At 28.3% G+C, this 8,647-nt stretch overlaps 1 non-coding gene across 1 annotated transcript; it reads right to left on the reverse strand.

Annotated features, from left to right (window-relative positions):
• Window positions 1–4,225: 4,225 nt before the first annotated feature.
• LOC135274996 (U6 spliceosomal RNA) lies at window positions 4,226–4,330 on the reverse strand. The gene has a single exon (XR_010342724.1). It is a non-coding gene; the product is annotated as a U6 spliceosomal RNA (small nuclear RNA).
• Window positions 4,331–8,647: the final 4,317 nt, after the last annotated feature.

The following is an 8,647-nucleotide window of genomic DNA, read 5'->3' on the forward strand; positions in this document are numbered from 1 at the left end:
AAATAACGGAATGTGTTTGGATGTTGATTCAAGCACACTGTAATCAATATTTGTGTGATGGCAACTGGAAATTAGAATATTTACTGGATGTGGGATAATATTAAGCAATTATGTACAGTATAATAAAAATAGCACTTATCTCTTTTGGGGGGTCATGCTAAAGTTTTATCTGGCTCGTTCCACTCTAATATTGGAGGGGAAGTTAAAGGACGATATTGACGCAGAAAACTTTTTTTATGTGCTGGTAATTTTTAAAACAGTTTATGACTATGTTAGAAATACTTTAAAAATAAAACAAATCATAAAAGCAAACAACACAAATAAAGTAAAGAGAAAAGGCAGTTTATTGATTTTGAATGAGTATAACATTGATTTCTTCCCATATGCTTAATGATTTTAAAGGATGAAAGTCTGACATTTAAAAGTATATTTTTACAATATTGATTTTGTTTTGCTTTGTTTTCTCCTTCATTTGTGTTCAAAGATATGAATTCATCACCTTCTATTGGGAAAGTTATGTGATGTAAAGAATGTCAGTTATAAAAATAAATTATTCAAATAATCACTCTGAATCTTTTCTATTTTACTTGGTGTCTTCCAACTTAGAGAAAGAGCCTTAGACTCAGAATCTGGAATCATCACCTATTTTCTCGGTATGTGAGTAGTTGAAGTCATTTAACATCTCTGAATCTTTTACCTCATCTGTAAAATAGGGATGAAAATACTTTCTTTCTTCATCTTACAAATATGCTTAATATATATTTCTTACTTTGTGATGGATAATTAATATCAAGATATAATTATGTCTAGTATAAGAAGTAGACATGTGGTACAAACATTATAGTTCCAGGGGATAAATGGAACAGTTAGAACCTGCAAATAACTAAAATTAGACTGGATAATTGACTGGAAAAACTTATAAATGGAGTAGAAAGCAAAGAAGTTGCAGGGTTCATTTCAAACCGCCACGTTTATAACTTTTCAAATAGAATTGATATTGAAAGACATTAAATTCATTAATAGAGCTAAAAATAACAAGTAAAATAGAATATAAATATAAATAATATAATGCAAAATATTTAATATTAATCTGATATTTACTTAAATAATATTAATACAGTTTAGAGGTTCAGAATTAATGTTAAAATCTCTATTCAAACATATAATTTGGGTAATTTTGAACAAATTATGTTAAATTACAATCTGTCATAGTGTTTACCACAGTACTTCACTATAATTGTGTCAGTAAAACACAGACCTATGTTTTCAGTCAGATTATAGTATATATAATATAATCATCAACACTACAAACTATTCAGTAGAACAAACAAAATATCCAACATATAATCTCTTCAGAATTTCATGAATTTTACTTTATTATTTTTGTTTTGTCTACATATATTTGCTTCAACGTTTCAATATTTAGAATTAGAGATAATCCATAAATCTAAAATAACTAAATTTAGATATTTAAGCAGCATTTAAAATAAAAATTATAATGCCATGATAATATTTAAATGAAATAATCAGGTTAAAATATGAAGTTGACAAGTCTGAATATAAGGCATTTTCAGAAAGGAGATCTTTAAAAATAAGGAGTAGGTGAGAATTAGCATAGAAGACTGTAAAAGTCTCATAATCATCACATTTTAAAACCTAAAATGAAGATAATATTGCCATTTATTCCCTTAAATAAAATAAAAATAAATACAACTTCCACTTTTCCACAGAAAATTGGGAGGTTTTGTAATTTAGATCTGAATGTATAAAATTACAGAAAATCAAATGTTTATCAAAGGTTTTCTGACTAAGATATGTGGTGTTTTTCTTGCTTACATATCCATTGACTTCTGTAATCTTTAGTTACCCTTATAATTTATCAATGTGGCGATTCCACACTATTTCTTTTTCATAGTTACTTAGACAAGATAACTTTTCCTATTTGAGAAATAAGTTGCCAACATATAGTAAACTCTTTTTTTGATCTGACTTTCTTTTCCTACCAATGATAAAATAAAACTTTAAAAAGAAAGATGAAAAATATTTTTTCTGTACTATTTCTTAAACAAAAGTGCTTCAGTTTGTCATTAAAAGTTAAAAAAAAAAGTTTGATTTAATCATTGGGCAGGTAATGTTACCTTCATGAGTTTCTTTTCCTCTGCCGGAAGGTGGAAGCAACTCTGAAACTTGAGTTCTGAAGGAAGCTAGAAAGCTATTTTGTCTGAATAAAACATCTGTGAGCATCTTTGGCAGCTCATGTTTAGGAAGACCTTCTTTTCTTTGATTATTTTCCGATAGTTCACAATTCTACTAGTGAAGTAATCTCCACTCTCTAGTTCCAATGACAGATACAAGCTTTGTTAAGCACATTTGTCCTAGTGTACTCAAGCCTGCAATTAAAAAGTAGAATTGAAGAATACATCCGAGGAGAAATTACAACCAATACCCATTTTCTAGCAGGTAGAGGCAAAACATGACTACATTTCAGATTTCCTAAAATCATCCTAAATTAGAATATTTTTAAATGTCAAAGGTTCACTCAAATGTTTTCCCAATTATACCATTTTTAATACACTTTCACTAATACTCTTTAATTAGATATGAAGAATTCTTTGAAGATCAGCAATAAAGCATTAAATTAAAGGAAGAAAAAAACTTTTGAAGTTTTGCACATATCTTTCATCTTATCTACTATCTCGCATTGCTAGGTCTATGCTTCTGAGTACAAGAAAATGTTTTTGTTCATTAGCAAGGAGTTGTCCTTTAATGAGTACTAATGATTCTGCTTTGGAACTGATAGGAAATCCTAAATATATAAACTTATTGACAGTAAAAATTAGCAATACTTACGCTAACATCAAAGTAATGGTATTGTTTTAATATATTAATTAAGCAAATTGTAAACAAATTGGCATTCTAGTTATTACTTCATCAAGGTAATTTTGTAAAGTAAGAACAACTCAACTTCATGTGTATTTAACAACTTTAAGTGAGGTAACTTTTACATATAAGTAATTTTTTTAATAATATGAATATATCTAGATCTATCTACATTTATATACATTTATGGAGAGATATGGATATAAACATCACTTTTTCAATCAATGAGGATATTTAAATGGTTAAATGTAGAAAATAATTGCTCAAAATAAAGATTTAAGAATTTACTAATTAATAAATTTTAATTAAACCAAGCATAATTTATTTAGTGCCAGGCGTTGCTTAGAGCATAAAAGAACAAATAAATATTAATATGTAGCTTGAAAACAAAATGTTTCATTGCTAAAAAAAGATAGAGAGAAAAATATCCCGGCACAGTATTTGTAGTTAAAAATTAAAATAGATAATAAAAAAGTTGACGCATAGACACATATGTAGAGAGATTGGTGAGTATCTAGAGATGTAAATGTAGATATTTCTAGAAATACAGATAATAAAAATATAATAAGTATGTAATAGAAAGAGAGTTATATAGCTAGTCACAGACATATAGATTCTTACACCCTATAAGGATCCTATTTCATTAGTTTTAAACAGCTTTGTTGAGATATATATTTACATTTTAATTTTATATACAGAAATTTATATACTGTACAATTTCTGTGTCTAAAGTATATATCAGTTGTTGACAGTATATGAATACATATGTGAATTTACTCCAATAATCAATTTTAAAACATTTCCATCATTCAAAACCATACAAAAAAACCCTGTAACATTTAGCTATCACCCCCTCTAAAACACTTCTTTCTAGATCAAAGCATTAATCTACTTTCCCTATATATAGATTTCCCAATTCCAAACTTTTATATGAATGGAATCACACAGTATGTAAAACTTCCATTACTAGTTTATTTCACCTAGTGTAATGTTTTCAAGGTTCATCCATGTTATAGCATGTATCAGCACTTTATTCTTTTTTATGATTGAGGTATATTTCATTAAATGGATACATCACATTTTATCTATTTCTCCACTAACACGCATTTGGGTTTGCTTCCAATTTAAAAAAATTGTGGATATATAGTAGCTGTGTTTATTTCTATATTAAAAATGTGTGGTTTATAGTAGATATATTTATTTATGCATATATGAGATACTTTGATACAGGCATACAATGCATAATGATTGCATCATGAAAAATTGGGTATCTGTCTCCTCAAGCATTTATTCTTTGTGGTAACAAACAATCTAATTATACTCTTAGTTATTTTAAATGTACAATAAAAATATAGAATACTTCATGAATTGCCTGTCAAACTTGCACAGAGGCTATACTAATCTTCCCGCATCCTTACAATTTTAGTATATGTGTTGCCAAAGTGAGCAATTTTCACATTTTTGCTGTTATGGATAATGCTGTTATAAAATTTGCATGCAAGATTCTGTTATGTAAATATGTGCTTTTTCTCAGGTATACATCCAGAAGTAAAATTGATGGTTTATAGTAGAACTCTATATTTGATAATATTAAAATATAGAGTTAAACTGTTTTCTAAAGCATCTGTATTATTTTCAAATTCCTTTTAGCAGAATGGAATGTTTTCATTTTTCCACCTTATCACCAACACTTGTTGTTATCTCAGTTTTTGATTCTACTAATCCTAATGAGTATGAAGTGGTATCAAACTGTGAGTTTGATTTGCACTTCCCTGATCAATAATGACTTGGAGAATCTTTTTGAGTACTTAGGTTGTTGAGAAAAGGACTTGCTGCCTGATGCACACGGAAGCCAATACCATGGCACTAGGTTTTGAGAACAAAACCAAACCAAACAAAAAAGCTTTATTGTATGCCCACCACCTGCAAGATAAAAGACCAGTTCAATTCCTACCCGAATCCTCCTGTAAAGTTCCTCGATATGCACAATTGTCTCTTCATGCTCCTTCATGAGTTGCATCTGCAGATTTGGGGGGAGTTAATATGAAACAAGCAATGGAAATTTAGGCCGTGATGTCAGCAACTTTGTTCCGCACAGACCACAGTTGTCTATATCAGTTCTAACAGTTATCAGCCAGTTTTGTTACCTTATAAGCAGAGGGAGTATCAGCAACCTGTTTCTTTTCACATCCGCTCTTCCTGTAAGCTCAACAATTTCTATTACTGTTTTCTTTAGTTCTTTGGAACATGGCTACACCTATTTACCATCTGTATATGTCTTTTGAAGAGATGTGTAATCAGATCCTTTGCCTATTTTTTAATTGTTTTTATTTTTGAGTTGTATGATTATATATACGTATACATATGCATATTATGATTTTCTTTTCAAACATGTGTTTGTAAATATTTTTTCCCATTCTCTGGGCTGATTTTTCACTTTCTTGATGATGTCCTGTGAAGTACAAGTTTTTAATTTTGATTAAGTCCAGTTTACCAATTTTTGTGTTTGTGAGTGGCTACTGCTTTTGGTGTCATATCTAAGAATCCTTTGCCAATCAAAGGTCAAAAAGATGTCCTCCTATGTTTTATTCTAATCATTTTGTAATTTTTGGTTTTACATTTAGGTGTTGGATACATTTTGAGTTAATTTCTTTCTATGGTTTAATGTGAGGATTCAAATTTTTTTGTTTCTTTAGGTCTCTTGCAGTCTACATGAACCAGCTTGTCAATTACCACAGAAAAGTTAGCTAAGATTCTCCTAGAAATTGCAGTAAATCTGCAGATAAGTTTGAGGAGCATTGCCATGTTAGCAATATTAGGTCTTCTGATCCATGAACATGGGTATTTTTTCATTTACCTAGATTTTCGTTAGTTTCTTTAAACAATGCTCTGTAGTTTTAGAGTATACACTTTATATTTCTATTGAATTTATTCCTGAGTATATCATTTTTAATGCAATTATAACTAAAACTTTAAAAAATACATTTAAAAAATATTCACTGCAACAGTATAGAAATGTAACTGATTTTTGGATATTGATACAGTATTATACAACCATGCTAAACTCATTTATTAGTTTTAATTTTTTAACAATTACATGTGTTTTATAGACATAATCACATGATCTGTTAATATAGTTTCAATTCATCCTTTCTTGTCTACGTTTCTTTTTTTTTCTTGTCTAACTAGAATCTCTAGTACAATGTTAAATAAAATATTAAGAATAGACATCCTTGTCTTTTTCTTGATTGTAATTGGGAAGCATTCTGTCTTTTATGACTAAGTATGATGTTAGCTGTGGAGTTTTTGTAATTTCCTTCACCAGCATTAGGGACTGAAGAAGTTTCTTTATATTGTTATTTTTTACTGTTTTACTTATTGTAAGTTCTTAGGTTTTGTAAAATGTTCTTTCTGAATTTATTGTGATGAGAGCATGATTTTCATTTTTTATTAATTTAATAAATTGTATTTTGATAATTAGTTTTTAGATGGTCATTCAACTATCATCTTTAGAGTAAACCCCACTTGGTTGTAGTATATCATTATTTTTATAAATTTCTGTACTCAGTTTACTAGCACTTTATGCAGAATTTTTGCATATAGATTCATAAGGAATATGGGTTTAAAGATTTTCTTTTTTGTTGACAATTTGTTTGTATTTCATTTTAAGGCCATATTGGCTTCATTAAATTAGTTGAAAAGTATTCTATTTTGGGAGGTGAATGGAAGAGAATAATTTGTAAACTATTTTCATGAATTATCTTTAAATATTTGGGAGACTTGGGTTAGTGAAGCCATCTAGGAATGGCCTTTTCTTTGTGGATAGGTTTTTGAATATGGATTCAATCTGTTCACTTCTCATGGGTGTATTTCTTCTTGAGTCAAATATGACAGTTTGTTGTTTAGAGATTTGTCCATTACATCTAAGTTATCCAGTTTGTTGGCATACAATGGTTCACAATTTATCTTCCTACTTTTTAAAAAAATTAGTTATGTCAATAGTAATGTCTCCTCTTTCATTTCTTATTCTAGGTATTTCACACTTCTCCATTTCCTTCTTGATAAATTTAAAGTTTTTTCAATGTTATTGATCTTTTCAAAGAACCAGCTTTTGTTTGCACTGATTTTCTTTTTTTTATATTTTTACCTACCTTCTATTTTACTATCTAGCAATCATTATTTACTTTATTCTTCGTGTCTTAGGTTTAGTTTGCTCTTCTCATAAGTTGGAAAATGTTATTGTTTTGAGTTCTTTTACTTACTTAATATAGACATTTACAGCTATAATTTTCTTTCTAAACAATACTTTCACTAGTCTGTAAGTACTGTGTTTTCATTTGTATCCTTCTCAATGTATTATAACTTCCCTTTTAAATTTCATTGGTTTGTTGGCTATTTGAGAGTGTGTTGTTTAATATTTACATATTTATAAATATGTACAAATTTTCCCTATTATTGATTTCTAATTTTCCTCTATTGTGTTGGTGAACATACTCTGTATTATTTCTATCATTTTAAATATATTCAGTTTTGTTTTATGGCATTGAATATGATGTATCTTGGAATAATGCTTTAATTGTATTTGAGAATAATCTATATTCTGTGTTGTTGGTGGAATGTGCTATGAATATCTGCTAGGCCTGGTTAGTTTATAATGTTCCAAATCTTCTATTTAATTGTTGAATTTCTGATGATATATCATCTATTATTTAGTGCAGAATATAGAAGTGTCCCACTATTATTGTTAAATTATCTATTTTTACCTTAATTTCTGTCAGTGTTTAATTGATATATTTTTGTATTATGTGTTTTGGTGCATGTATGTTTAAAACTGTTACACCTTTCTGATGGATTGATTTGTTTATTATTATAAAATACACTCTTTATTTCTAGTAACTCATTTCCATTTTAATGTCTATTTTGTCTGATGTTAGCATATTCACATCAGCTTTCCAGTGGTTGCTGTTTGCCTGATAAATCTTTTCCATCCTTTTACTTCCAATCTATTTGTGTTTTCTAATCTAAAATACATCTCTTGTATATAACATATAGTTATATCACGTTGTAAAAATTAGGTCTTAAAATCTTTCTTATTTGATTGAAATATTTAATCTATCAGTAATAAGATTACTGATATAGTTAGACTTCTGTCTACTATTTTATATTTTGCATTCTATGTATCATGTTTTTTTCCCTCTATTTCACTTTAAAGATTTACTTGATATTAAGTAAATATGTTTTAACATAGCATTTTGATTTTATTAATGCTTTCTGCATCATTTTTTCAGGGATGTGTGTGTGTGTGTGTGTGTGTGTGTGTATGCATTTGTGTGTTCCCTATAGTGTTTATCATATCTACTTTAACTTATTAGGATAATATCAGATTTATACTAGCTCAATTCAGTATTATATGTAAACATTACTACTATAGATCATTTTTTCCCCGTTAACATGGTATTATTGTTATGTATAATGCCTTAATTAGTGTTACAAACCCAACAATACATTCTTATTGTTATGACTGTATCATCTGTCATCTTTTTTTTAACCCAATACAGCTTTTTGCCCACAAATCACTGCTGTGCTGTTATTGACAAATATATAACACGTATATTGCATGTCTATATGTTATATGTCTATTCTAAATCTATATGCAATACATTTTACATATATTATTCCATACAATGACTTTTTAATTAGTTAAGAAAGTGAAGAATAAAATATGCACTTAGAGTGTCCTTTATAATTGTATATTTAACTTTATTAG

The sequence above is a fragment of the Aotus nancymaae genome, unplaced genomic scaffold (genome assembly GCF_030222135.1).
Source record: "Aotus nancymaae isolate 86718 unplaced genomic scaffold, 86718_ANA_hifiasm-v0.15.2.pri h1tg000014l, whole genome shotgun sequence".
NCBI lineage: Eukaryota > Metazoa > Chordata > Mammalia > Primates > Aotidae > Aotus > Aotus nancymaae.